Below are 15033 nucleotides of genomic sequence, written 5' to 3'. Positions count from 1 at the left end.
AGAGAAGAATTAAATGAAATTGAAAACAAAAGAATTATACAACAGATCAATAAATCAAAAAGTTGGTTTTTTGAGAAGGTCAATAAAACAGATAAACCTTTGGCTAACCTAAAAAGGAAAAAAAGAATACAATCTCTACCCTCATCAATCAGAAACGACAAAGACAAAATAACAACAGATTCCTCAGAAATTCAAAAAATTTCTGATTCAAAAAATCTTTAATGAATATTACAAGAAACTTTATTCTCAGAAATATGAAAATCTGAAGGAAATTGACCAATACTTGGAAGCACGTCACCTTCCAAGACTTAGTCAGAATCAAGTGGAAATGTTGGACAGGCCTATATCAAGTTCTGAAATAGCATCAACCATACAAAACTTCCCTAAAAAGAAAAGCCCAGGACCAGATGGTTTCACGTCAGAATTCTACCAAACCTTTAAAGAGGAATTAGTACCTATATTACTCAACCTGTTCCAAAATGTAGAAAAAGAAGGAAGACTACCCAACACGTTCTATGAAGCAAACATCACCCTGATCCCCAAACCAGGAAAAGACCCAACAAGAAAAGAAAATTATAGACCAATATCACTAATGAATATAGATGCAAAAATATTCAACAAGATCCTAACAAACAGAATCCAGCAACACATCAAACAAATTATACATCATGACCAAGTCAGTTTTATCCCAGGGTCTCAAGGCTGGTTCAATATATGTAAATTTATAAATGTAATCCAGCACATAAACAAATTATAAAACAAAGACCATATGATTCTCTCAATTGATGCAGAAAAAGCTTTTGACAATATCCAGCATCCTTCATGATCAGAACACTTAAGAAAATTAGTATAGAAGGGACATTTCTTAAACTGATAGAGACCATCTACAGCAAATCCACAGCCAATATCATATTGAATGGAGTTAAATTGGAATCATTTCCACTCAGGTCAGGAACCAGACAAGGCTGCCCATTGTCTCCATTGCTTTTTAACATTGTAATGGAAGTTTTAGCCACTGCAATTAGGGAAGAAAAGGCAATCAAGGGTATCCATATGGGGTCAGAAGAGATCAAACTTTTGCTCTTCGCAGATGATATGATTGTGTATCTGGAAAACACTAGGGACTCTACTACAAAACTCTTAGAGGTGATCAAGGAATACAGCAGCGTCTCAGGTTACAAAATCAACATTCATAAATCGGTAGCCTTTATATATACCAACAATAGTCAAGCTGAAAAAAGTTAAGGACTCTATTCCATTCACAGTAATGCCAAAGAAGATGAAATATTTGGGAGTTTATCTAACAAAGGATGTGAAAGATCTCTATAAAGAGAACTAGGAAACTCTAAGAAAAGAAATAGCTGAAAATGTTAACAAATGGAAAAACATACCATGCTCATGGCTGGGAAGAATCAACATTGTTAAAATGTCCCTACTACCCAAAGCAATATACAATTTTAATGCAATCCCTATTAAAGCTCCACTGTCATACTTTAAAGATCTTGAAAAAATAATACTTTGTTCTCTATGGAATCAGAAAAAAACTCAAATAGCCAAGACATTACTCAGAAATAAAAACAAAGCGGGAGGAATCAAGCTACCAGACCTCAGACTATACTACAAATCAATAGTGATCAAAACAGCATGGTACTGGCACAAAAACAGAGAAGTAGATGTCTGGAACAGAATAGAGAACCAAGAGATGAATCCAGCTATTCACCGTTATTTGATCTTTGACAAGCCAATTAAAAACATTCAGTGGGGAAACGATTGCCTATTTAACAAATGGTGCTGGGTGAACTGGCTGGCAACCTGTAGAAGACTGAAACTGGACCGACACCTTTCACCATTAACTAATATAGATTCTCACTGGATTAAAGATTTAAACTTAAGACATGAAACTATAAAAATACTAGAAGACAGTGCAGGGAAAACCCTTGAAGTAATCAGTCTGGGCGAGTATTATATGAGGAGGACCCCCCTCCCCAGGCAATTGAAGCAGCTTCAAAAATACACTACTGGGACCTGATCAAAGTAAAAAGCTTCTGCATAGCCAAGAACACAGTAAGTAAAGCAAGCAAACAGCCCTCAGAATGGGAGAAGATATTTGCACCTTATGTCTCTGACAAAGGTTTAATAGCCAGAATCCACAGAGAACTCAAACATATAAGCAAGAAAAGAACAAGTGATCCCATCACAGGCTGGGTAAGAAACTTGAAGAGAAACTTCTCTGAAGAAGACAGATGCACGGCCTACAGACATATGAAAAAATGCTCATCATCTTTAATCATCAGAGAAATGCAAATCAAAACTATTTTGAGATATCATCTAACTCCAGTACGATTAGCCTATAACACAAATTCCAAGACCAGAGATGTTGGCGTGGATGTGGAGAAAAGGGAACATTCTACACTGCTGGTGGGAATGCAAATTAATACATTCCTTTTGGAAAGATGTTTGGAAAACACTGGAGATCTAAAAATAGATCTGCCATTCAATCCTATAATTCCTCTACTAGGTATATACCCAGAAGACCAAAAATAACAAAGATATTTGTATCAGCATGTTTACTGCAGCCCAATTCATAATTGCTAAGTCATGGATGAAGCCAAAGTGCCCATAGATCCATGAATGGATTAATAAATTGTGGTATATGTACACCATAGAATATAATGCAGCCTTGAAGAAAGATGGAGACTTTACCTCTTTCATGTTTACATGGATGGAGCTCGAACATATTCTTCTTAGTAAAGTATCTCAAGAATGGAAGAAGTACCCAAGGTACTCAGCCCTACTATGAAACTAATTTATGGCTTTCACATGAAAGCTATAACCCAGTTATAACCCAAGAATAGGGGGAAGGGAAAAAGGGAGGGGAAGGACGGGAGATGTGGGTGGAGGGAGGGTGATTGGTGGGATTACACCTGTGGTGCATCTTACAAGGGTATATGTGAAACTTAGTAAATGTAGAATGTAAATGTCTTAACACAATAACTAAGAAAATGACAGGAAGGCTATATTAACCAGTGTGATGAAAATGTGTCAAACGGTCTATAAAACCAGTGTATGGTGCCCCCTGATCGCATTAATGTACACAGCTATAATTTAATAAAAAAAAAAAAAGAAAGAAAAGTTCCCCACTCACAAAAATTGATTCGAGATGGATAAAGGACTTAAATTTAAGGCATGAAACAACAAAAATCCTCAAAGAAAGCATAGGAAAAACACTGGAAGATATTGGCCTGGGGAAAGACTTCATGAAGAAGACTGCCCATGGCAATTGCAACAACAACAAAAATAAACAAATGGGACTTCATTAAACTGAAAAGCTTCTGTACAGCTAAGGAGACAACAACCAAAGCAAAGAGACAACCTACACAATGGGAAAGGATATTTGCACATTTTCAATCAGACAAAAGCTTGATAACTAGGATCTATAGAGAACTCAAATTAATCCACATGAAAAAAGCCAACAATCCCATATATCAATGGGCAAGAGACATGAATAGAACCTTCTCTAAAGATGACAGACGAATGGCTAACAACACATGAAAAAATGTTCATCATCTCTATATATTACAGAAATGCAAATCAAAACAACCCTGAGATACCATCTAACCCCAGTGGGAATGGCCCACATCACAAAATCTCAAAACTGCAGATGCTGGCATGGATGTGGAGAGAAGGGAACACTTTTACACTGCTGGTGGGACTGCAAACTAGTACAACCTTTCTGGAAGGAAGTATGGAGAAACCTCAAAGCACTCAAGCTAGACCTCCCATTTGATCCTGCAATCCCATTACTGGGCATCTACCCAGAAGGAAAGAAATCCTTTTATCATAAGGACACTTGTACTAGACTGTTTATTGCAGCTCAATTTACAATCGCCAAAACGTGGAAACAGCCTAAATGCCCACCAACCCAGGAATGGATTAACAAGCTGTGGTAATATGTATACCGTGGAATACTATTCAGCTATTAAAAAAAAAATGGAGACTTTACATCCTTTGTATTAACCTGGATGGAAGTGGAAGACATTATTCTTAGTAAAGCATCACAAGAATGGAGAAGCATGAATCCTATGTACTCAATTTTGATATGAGGACAATTAATGACAATTAAGGTTATGGGGGGGAGGAAAAGCAGAAAGAGGGATGGAGGGAGCAGGGTGGGGCCTTGGTGTGTGTCATACTTTCTGGGGCAAGACATGATTGCAACAGGGACTTTACCTAACAATTGCAATCAGTGTAACCTGGATTATTGTACCCTCAATGAATCCCCAAAAAGAAAGAAAAAGTTGAAAAAAATTGACACTCCCATACCATTAATTACTTATATCTTTGCCAATATGATAGACAAAATATTATAACTCAGTGCTCCTTTAAATGTGAATTAATCCCAGTGAAGTTACAGATACACATTGAAATTTAGTGCTGAAAAGAATATTTTCTATAAATATATGTGTATTTCTAAGATGTTTGTCTTTTGGAAGTGCTTATTAGTAATATGCGTTCTTTGTTTCATGAATATTATAAATGTGATGCTCTAATTTGCCATACAGAAGTTTTAAATTTAAACATGGTAAAATTACTCAACCTTTTCTTCCGTAAGGTTTTGGTATCTTTTCTAGAAAGAACATTTTTATTTCAGAATGGACAGATTCATTGATTCTTTCCCTGCAGTTACGAAATTACACCTTTGCCACGTGTCAAATATTCTCATAGTCTTGGCTCTGTTGCTGGAATCCTTTCCGGCACTATACTTGTCAATTACAGTAATACTGCAATGCAAATGAACATGTAATTTTTAAGAACTTTATTCTTCTTCTTTCCCTGCATTGGCACATTGCAGCCTTATCCAGCTTATCCAACAGCTACTTACTCTCATACTATTGTAATTCTATATTAACTTTTGAAATCCAATTGTAAAATTCTATAAATATGGAATAGTGTCAATGAAAACATTTAGAAAGAATTGACACCTTTGAATCATTGATATTCTCATTCTGGAAGAAGGTATATCTCTTCAGTTACTTATGCCTTCTTTCATAGTATAAGAGATTTTTATAAAAACTAACAAAACTTTAAGATCATGGGTAAGGTGTGGGCTGCAGTGTAATGCCATGAAGGCAGGGCTGAGAGGCATGAAACACCTTCCCAAACTTCCTCAGGCAGGGAAGGGGGTGTGGGAGCACATATCCATTCCTCAGCAAGAGCTCCAGGGCACTGCTCCCCTTTTGGAGGCCAAAATAGGCACTCCGAGAGAGGCAAACTAACTCCTGTCTTTCCCCACTTAGCACACACTCTAAGTTCCCCAAAACCTAGGCCCCCAACACAGCACATGTAAAAGGCACAACTCTTAGTGGAACATTTATTGAGAAGAGTCCACTGATTTCTTACTTTGAGGTTGTTAATTTTTCTCTCATGAAATGCAAGGGAAGCATTTTCTAAATCATAGAGACCCAGTGTTTTCAGCAGTGCCAGGGGGACAGTCACAGGGACCTGGCCAACTTGACACTTGCGGGGGCAGCAGAAGTCTTGGATGGGGCACAGGCTCTCTGTAGGGCATGGATGAGGAATGGTCCTGACACAATTGGGAGCTGTCCTTTTTCAGAGAATCTTCTTGCCCCTTCTGTTTTATTCTACATTTGGAAAGCCACTGCCAACAGCGAATCATTCCCAGTTTCTGATCCAACGATGTTCAGAGGAAGCTTTCCTACACCGACAGGGTTGGGGAAGATGTGTTCTCAAGCGCCTCCTTCAATGTCTTGACTATGACACTGTGATGGGGGTGCAAAAATTCTGCCTGGCATGTTCAAGTGTCAGAACATTGTCTGTTGGCTCATGGTAAAGAGAGTGATTGTCTGAGGGCTCCCTGTCCTCCCTTTGCCCACAGGTGAGGAGGCAGGAGGGGATGATCCAGGCTGTAAAGTGAATTTTTTGTTCCAACTGTTCTTCATGACAAGCTTTAGAGCTGCTTTGTGGGGGTGGGGGGGGTGGGGAGGTGCTTGGAGCTCCTTGGTTCACAAAGGAAGGGAAACTGCTGAGCCATGCTTGTTGGGAATTGATACTGACATTCTCCCTGAAAAATCTACTGTATTTTGCCGTGCATGATGTGCTCCCCTATATAATGGGCACATACATTTTTGCCTCAAACTTTCAGGAAAATGTCTTTCAAGAAAATGGCTGGCGGCTGGCTGAGAGAGACCCACCTGGGGAGTGCTAACACTCCCCTAGTAAATATGCACATCATACCACCCTTCCACAGCCACGCACTCTATGAAAGCTGCCCCTTCCCTCCCTCCTGTGAGCCTTCCCTCCCTGCCACATCAGGGCTGCAGATGAAATGGCCACACTTGTGCCCGTGGGTAGGGAGCTTCTGAGCCACCTGGCCCATAAGCAGCCATGGGAAGCCCTGGGCCCTGCGTGGGACTCCTTCACCCCATGCAGTGACAGCTCACTTGCGCCAGTCCCACCACCGCCCCCTCCCAATTGTGGCGCTCTGCAAAGGCTGCTCCCCCCTTTTCCCACCAGATCCTGTGTCATCATGGGCTGGAATCCCTTGAGTCCACTGGGCACAGGCAGGAGGACACAGCAGCTCCAGGAGTCCCACTGGGCTCTCCCACTCCAGAGCTGTACTCCCCATGTATAATGCACATCCTTATTTCTCCCTAAAAAAAAATTTGGGCAAAAAAATTCACATTATGGGTAGCATCTGTGGTTCACAGGAGTAGGGTGCCAGCCCCATATACCAGAAGTGGTGGGTTCAAACCCAGCCCTGGCCAAAACTGCAAAAAAAAAAAAAAAAATTCACATTATACACAGCAAAATACAGTACTAGGTAGTCTGGCCTAGGTTGCTTTAGGGAAGACCCTGTTTTCTTTTCCTTTTTCTTCCACATCATGAAATCACCCGTTTTTAACTTGTCTCTCCGAGAGGGTCAGAACATCAGAGATAGTCAGGGAGAGATAAACAGATGTTACAAGATTGGCTGCAGGATCTCCCACAAATGAAGCCTCAGAAGGTAGAGGTCAAGAAGCTCCTGTGTGAAATCACATTGTGCCAAGTTCAAGGGGAGCAAGTCCTTGGCACTAGGCTCCCGCAGGAGAATTCTGACACTGCTTGGAGGGTCAGTGCCTCTGATTGCGTGGTGGATAGCTCATCAGCACCATCTGGAGAGAACATCTCCAGAACAAGCTTAAGTAGATGGAAATAGTTTAGGTTGAGTCACAGCTAAAGTGCCATCTGATGACGAAGCAGACTGGGCTGGTGGTGCCTCATGATGAACATGGGAATCATTGAGACCATTGCCTGGGATAAACTTGGTAAGAGGTTGACAACTCCAGAAATGCAGAGATCAAATAACTTGATGATGTCCACAGAGAAAGTCACCTCTGCTCAGAGAACAAGATCTGCTCCCTGAGTGTTGTGTGGTGGGAGCAGAGGAAAGGTAAAAGTACAGGGTACAGAATGTCCGCTGGGAATATGGAATCCAAGGGAGGAACAGGCTCTGGGAGCAGAGAGTGACTGAGTGGTGAGGGTGAAGTTAAGTTACATAAAGGGGTCCTCAGGTCAGAGGAGAAAATGGAGGGTGGAGGTGAAGAAGGCTCGGGCAGAGAGTGGGAGTGCAGAGGACAGAGTGGGTGAAGATTGTCTCACAGAAACCACGGGAGTGAACAGGCCTGAGGAGGGAGAAGCATCTTCAGGAACTCCCAAGACACCAGTGGCTTGGCTTTAGAAGTTGTTTCATGGCACATCTCATAGGGGGTCTGGACACACGGCTGACGAATGTGGACAGTATCACAGTGCTGGCCTGGGGGCTTCAGAAGACAGGAGGCACAAAGCTGTGGCCAGGACTTGGACAAGGAAAGGAGGCCCTGCCCACCTAGCAGGGTGGGGCCACCTGAAACCTGCTCCCCCTCTCCTTACCCCACCCATAACTTCATAATACGGTCTGTGGCCTCCTCCCAAGGCCATCACTCACATCCCCACCCCCATTCTTATGGCTACCCCCTCCCATGACCTTGGCAGGATGCACTGAATCCCTAAAATGTATAGAGCATGCTTTCAAAGGGTCCAGGAAACACACAAAAAGATTCATCACCTTTTCAGAGCAGAAAGCAGCTTCCTTCACTCTTCTGCTTCTCTTTAGGTAACTCTCCAAACCTGAGAAACCAGGAGAGTGGGTGATATGTAAGAAAGATAGGAGCACAGGGATCCATACTAGAGTCCCTTTAGGGGAGACCCCTGGGTTTTTAAACTCTGATGACCCACAATCAGCTGACAAGGTCAAATGGTCAACAGTAATATCAACAAGGTTCATGTCTATGGGGTTTATCAAGTATTTTTTTTTTTTTTTTTTTTTATGTAGAGACAGAGTCTCACTGTACCGCCCTCGGGTAGAGTGCGGTGGCGTCACACTGCTCACAGCAACCTCTAACTCTTGGGCTTACATGATTCTCTTGCCTCAGCCTCCCAAGCAGCTGGGACTACAGGCGCGGGTTTATCAAGTATTTATCAAGTACATTGCCCTACCTGCTGCTCAAAACTACCACATGAAGCTCAGACATCAGTGTTTACTTCAAAGAAGAAGCACAGTACCCAGGAAGGCAAAGTGCTGACTCCAGACCAACCTGTAGTCTTTCCTGGACATCTCACATGGCCACCTATTGGGGAATACCCAGTGCCCAGGTCAGTCACTGCTTCCTGCCCACAGATGGGCAGAGTGGAGACTCGGAGAAGTGTCTCAGGTCTGACTGCCTTCCTGTGAGCCCTCTCAGAGGTCTCTGTTTTTCCAAAGAGACTTTATCTACCAATTGACGACCTCAGAGATCATGGACTTAGGGTATCATGGAAGTAACAGGGAGGCTCACCTGACCTTAGAGAGCTCGAGTCACACAAGCCTTACCTCTCAGTGTTCCAGCTTCCTTCTCTGGGCTGTGCCCTGATGCTGAGACCCAAAGGAAAGAATGGGAGGCTGAGACTCGCTTCTATCACTCCTCTTCTCTAACAAGCTAAGACATTCATTATACAAGAAGAATGTGCCTCTCCATTTTAACAAACAAATACGTTCTTCTTATCCATTTTTAAAAGTGATAAATTTCCCATTTTCCTTGTTTGAAAAACTCAAAGGAGGATTTATTGTGGAATCCCCACTTGGTGTTTTCAGAAGTCCTCTGCTAAAGGACACAGAATCAGAAGCCAACACTCACATCTGCTCCCTCAGAAGACCCTGCATCCTGGGGAAAGAGCTTGGATGATCTGGACATCGCTCTCCTGATCAGCCCAACATGAAGGGTTGGTCCAGTGACATCTGATATGGGAAAGTGATGATCAAGTGTCACTTTCTAAAGATGCCAGTCCAGAACCATGAAATTACATGTCTGGGGTTTATGGTAGAAGCCTTCACCACACCCAGATAGGCAGCCTGTGAGCCCAAAGCCTTCACCCTCCTGAACCCCTAGCTCTGTCCAACCTCTCCCCCTACAGAAGTGATGATCTATCACCCTCTAAGCCAACCAGATTTATTTAGAAATGTGGCACTAGGAATGGGAAACAGCAACAGGGAATCTCTCTTGGGAGCTCCTTACCTTTTGGATGTCTTAGTTTTTCCAGAAGGTTGGTGAAAATGTTTTCAACACAAGGTAGCAGAGGTACAAAAGGGACAACCCCAAATCACTTACAAAGGTGAGGAAGGGATTGATATTCAAGAAAGCCAAGGCAAAGCTCAGTCAGGGCTCTATATGGTAGTTCAGAAAACAGAGACTCCTCTGCACTGTCTGGAGAGTAGGGCTGCCTGAAGCAACTGATTTCTGAGGGTGCTCAGGCTTGGCTATAGCCCCAGGCCTGCATCACACAGCACAGGAGAGTCACAAAGGGGTTTGGAGGGTGGGGAGGGGACAACAGGAGGAGGGCAGCCACAGCCTCCCTCAACCATCCCAGAAGGTCCTCTGCCCCTCCTAAGACCTCTGCGTCTCTCTGCTCTCCCCTGCCATCCCATTTTGTAATTTCATCCTTTCTTTAGAACATATGTTTGCCTCAGTGAAATGTTCTGTTTGTTTTATCTGTAACCCAGCTATTACTTGAGTCCCACTTTGCTTTGGGGAGCCCTAGACCTTGGTGAAACAGCTGGAATTTCTGCTTGTAACCAGATTTTAACTCTCAGGATCACACAGATCCTCAAATCCATGGTATCTACAGAGTCTTTTCTTTTTTTCCCTCATACTAACCCAGTTTCATAACCTAAAGTTCATGACACTCATTTGATTTTCTGAATGTTAAATAGAAAATGTTTTAAGTTAGCCTTTAGTGTTTTCAGTCAGAGCAGCTGACTCAAGATGAATAATTAAACATCTACAAAACTAAAATAAGTATAAAGCGAATGTATATAATTAAAATTTCAAGTGATTTGGGTACAAGTTTATAGCACTTATTTTTCTGAAATTAGTGAAGCTTAAACTATATAATGACTTTTGTGATTTGCTCCATTCATACAAACACTCCTGCACACACAGACATGCTCTGACACGTGAGTCCAGTGTTTTCAAATTCAGGAATCAATCATTTCCTCCTTTTATGTCAATGTTCCATTCGTTATATTGACCATACTTTTTCTAACCTGCTAGAAAGCTGCAGAAAACTCACTAACACCCACTACTCTGCCTTGATAGAAAGCAGAGATCGTCCACCAGTGGGGAGGGGCAGAAAAGCACCCCACCTCTGGAAACCTCCACTCAGGATGCCCTGTGCACAGAAGGAAGAGTTTCACTGCTGAGGGGGAGTGGGGGAAGGAATGTTAAGAAATCCCCACCCATGAAGGCTTCCTAAGACAAGCTGGAGCAGGAGAACTGACAAACTTTCCCTACCTCCCCACAAGCCTCACACCAAGAAATAACAGCACCAGTCTACCACTAGGGAGGGCCCAGAGAATGGCGGGGACCCCAACCCCCCACCCCATTAGAGGCAGCAAAGGCTTGTTGAAAGCTGAGGGAGAGCAGGATCACTGAGAAAAATCCACCAGCAATCCAGACCCCAAAGCAAGAGCAGACTAAGTTAATAAAGGCAATAAAACACTTATCTGATAAAGGGCTGCTATCTAGAATATATAAAGAACTCTTAGCAGAAAAACTACCCAATTTGGGGGTGGGGGATATGTAAACAAATAGTTTACCAAAGAGGACATATGGATCATGAATAAGCAAGCCCACGGAAGTCGCTTAGTATCTTTAGTCACTGGGGAAGCACAAATTAAAACCACAGGGAGATACTACTGTACACATAATTGAATGGGTCGAGTTAAAGAGACTGATGGTATCTTGACTAGGAAGTGGAGCAAGTGGAAATCTCATGTGTTGTTGATGAGAATGCAACATGGTATAGCCTCTTTGGAGAAAAAGTTTGACAGTTTCTTATAAAATTAAACTTGTGCTTTCATAGAGTCAAGTTCCTACAATATTAGGAATTTTCCAAGGAGAAATGACTGTACACATGTGTTCATTGTAGCTTTATTTGTAATGACTAAAATCAGGAAACAACCCAAACAAATGTCCATTGACTAGTGAACAACTAAACAAATTAATATAGCTGTATGATAAAAATGGGGAAAAATGAGCTACTAGTACAGCCAACAGGAAGGAATCTTGAAAGGGTTATGATGATGAATGAATCCAATTATAAAGTCTGTCTATATGTTGTACGATACTATTCATAATGATGTCTGAAAAGGGCAAAAATATAGGGACAGAAATCAGACCAATGGTTGCTATGGGTTACAAAGTAGATAGGAGACTGACTACAAAAAGGCCCAAAGGAACATCTTGGAGTCATTGAAATAGTCTATATATTGAGGAAGTTGGTAGGTCCATGACTCTATTTTTACCAAACTCATAAACCTGTACAATTAAAATTGTAGCTTTAAACCAACTTTAAATATATATATACCTTAAAAATAACTAATGTGAAAAATAAATGACAGAATCAGCCTATCTGGGTCCCAGCCTGAGCTCCACCATGAGCACTCTCTCTGGCCTTGCCAAGTCATCTTAGCCCTCTGGATCTTCTTTTCTCCATCTACAATATGATGACTCTGTCTTTCCTCTTTTTTTGGAGACATTAAGAAGTTGAAACGATGGTTCTAATGTTTCTTTAACAGAATCCAAAATACTAGAGAGAGGAGAGAACCCCTAAGGACTGAGGTTGTTTGTCTGCCTATGGATTCTTTTGCAATCCCTGGGTAGTTCATTTTTAGGGCATGTAGGTGTTAATTAAGTCCTGAACAGAGAGAGCATTAGGGCATATTCTTTGGGCCCGTTTCACTCCCTTTATAAGCCTTTTGGAGACAGATCACCTTGGGTCAGCTTAGCACTCACTCCCCTCTCTACACGAAACCCTACGCAGGGTGCCCAGGGCACTCACAGGAAGGTAAGTCCCTCAAGAGCCTTCCCACTGCTCCTGACCCCCAACTTCCCCACTTCATAAGTAAGAGCAGATGGAGATCATTCATGATCTTCAAGAGAATAAAGGACTGAGTGGTGCTTGGATTCAGGGGTGGTAGTGAAATATAAGGAGGAGGTTTTCCACTCTGAGGGATTGGAAGAATGAAAGCAGAGCTGGCAAACAGAGGGAAGTCAGGATGGAACGTAGTGGGGGTAAAGAGCAGAGGAAATGAAGTGGGGGCACCAAGGAGGCTATTTAAATTGGTCTGGATAGAGAAATCAATGACACTGATTTTTACAGAATCTTATAACTCTAAATTAGCCAAGAGATGATGAAGTGCAGCCTTTCATATTACAGAAGGGCAAATGAATACATATTTTATATATATACATATATAGGTACATACATACTCATGTATATAGCAACAGGAGAGACAGCAGGGGACGACAGGAAAAAACAATGTTACCTTAAACAAGTTAACTGTTTTGAACCTCCCTTTTCTGATTTGTAAAATGATTGCTTATCTTCAAGAATTTTTATAAAGTTTAACTGGAGTAACATGTAAGGAAGTTAAATGGAGTAACAGTCTAAACAAAAGATTATACTCAAGTAAACATTAGCTTAGTGTTTTCCCATCCTCCCTTCTTTTCTTCCTTTCTTCCCGTCTTCCTTCCTTCATCTTTTCTTCCTTCTTTTTTCCTTCTCCACAGTTTCAGTGCTAGTTAGTAGTAGAAATTTGTTTGTAACACAAACATCTGAACTCCAACTTCAGAACTCTTTGACAGTGCCGAATTATTCTTGTATTACAGAGAGGGAGAAAGAAAGGGAGAGGTTCTGCATGTCTTCTGGGAAAGAAGGAACTGTTTAGACTAGCAGCAGTTCTCAGCCTGTGGGTCATGACCCCCTTTAACTGTATTAAAGGTTTGAGACATTAGGAAGGTTGAGAACTACTGGTTTAGAGCATATTGGGCTAGAGGACCTGGGCTAGCCGCACCTTGTATGGACTGGCAGGTGGAGATGATTGGAGAAGTGGAGGGTGAAGAATGGCCTGCGATGGCAAGATGCAGCTGCTGCTGAGAGCAAGGCTGAGCACCATCAAGTGCTGCACAGAAACCATTGATGTGATTTCAGGCCCACATTGGGGTTGTCTTCATGTTAAACTGGGAAAATCATCCATGAAGACATTTCCTAAGGTGACGAGGGCTTCTCACAAATACCCTCTGATCTCAACAGAATAAATACCTGTGTCAACAAATGACCTATCCTGGGGGTGTGAGAGTTGGGGTATCCCCTTCCTGCTATGATCAGAGGCCCTGGCTTAAACCCCAGCTCTGCTACTTTAATAGCTCCAGGAACCAAAATCACTCGGTCACTCTCTTTCTGTAAAGTGAAGCCTGTAATAGCACCGGCTTTGACACTATACTGACTGGGTTTGAATCCTGGCTCTGCCACTCACTAGCTACATAATCTTGGACATGGTTTCTTACCTCTTTGTGCCTCAGTTTACTATCTCTAAGATGGATATTATAATAGTATACACTTCGTAGAATGGTTTGAAGAATAAATGAGATAATAAATGTAAAATGCTTAGGACAGAGGCTATCATATACTAAAATCTAATTAAGTATTAGTTATTATAACAACCTGAGATGTTTTAAGAACTTTTGTAACAATCTGAAATATAACATCACAGATTGTTTAAAAAACAGCATCTCAGGTTGTTACACAAGTTGTTAAAACACAAAAAAGAATAATAATGTCCGATAAAAAGGGTTGAGTAAAAAATTAGTCATTATTATTCTGACCTACCTGCTAGGATTTTTTAAAGACCTGGCTGAGGTAATAAAGAAAAGTGACTTGGGTGGCTAACAAACACATGAAAAAATGTTCATCATCTCTATATATTAGAGAAAAGCAAATCAAAACAACCCTGAGATATCATCTAACCCCAGTGAGAATGGCCCACATCACAAAATCTCAAAACTGCAGATGCTGGCATGGATGTGGAGAGAAGTGCCTGATAGATGTTATCTGTCACTGGCTGTCACTCTGATTCCCACTCTTACAGGAAACACTTTCGCATTATTCCTACACTACAAATGCTGGGCTTCTCAGGGCTCAGGGAGGGATTATATGCATGGGGCAAACTCAAGAGAGAAGAAATTTCTCTTCTTCAACTACAAAACACAAAGGAATAAGCTGTGAGGAAGGGATTATTACCTGTTCGTTTGCTATAGAAAGAAGGAAGGAAGGATTGAGATAAACCCTCGGGCTCTTGTGTCTGCAGAGATAACAGTGCTTTGGATTTCTCCTGCCTTCCTTGCAGCCAATCTCTCTAGCCCCTAAACAAGATGCTCCCAATCCTCCACGAAAATCCACCCTTACCATCAGAGGGAAAAGAACTAGAATAATATGGGTAACTTCTTTTTTCCCCTGCAAAGCTCAACAAAGGTCTTTTTCCTGTACTTTTTCTATGCAGAGTGGCTAAGAATCTGGGTTTGGGGGTTTTTTTGTTTTTGTTTTTGTTTTGTTTTGTTTTGTCCAGTATCTTTTTCAGCAAATGCTCTTTCTTCATTAAGGACATTTGTTCATCTGCCC

This window comes from Nycticebus coucang, chromosome 18, assembly GCF_027406575.1.
Source record: "Nycticebus coucang isolate mNycCou1 chromosome 18, mNycCou1.pri, whole genome shotgun sequence".
NCBI classification, from domain to species: domain Eukaryota; kingdom Metazoa; phylum Chordata; class Mammalia; order Primates; family Lorisidae; genus Nycticebus; species Nycticebus coucang.
The sequence above is the reverse complement of the archived record's forward strand: the minus strand, read 5'-3'. Positions refer to the sequence as shown.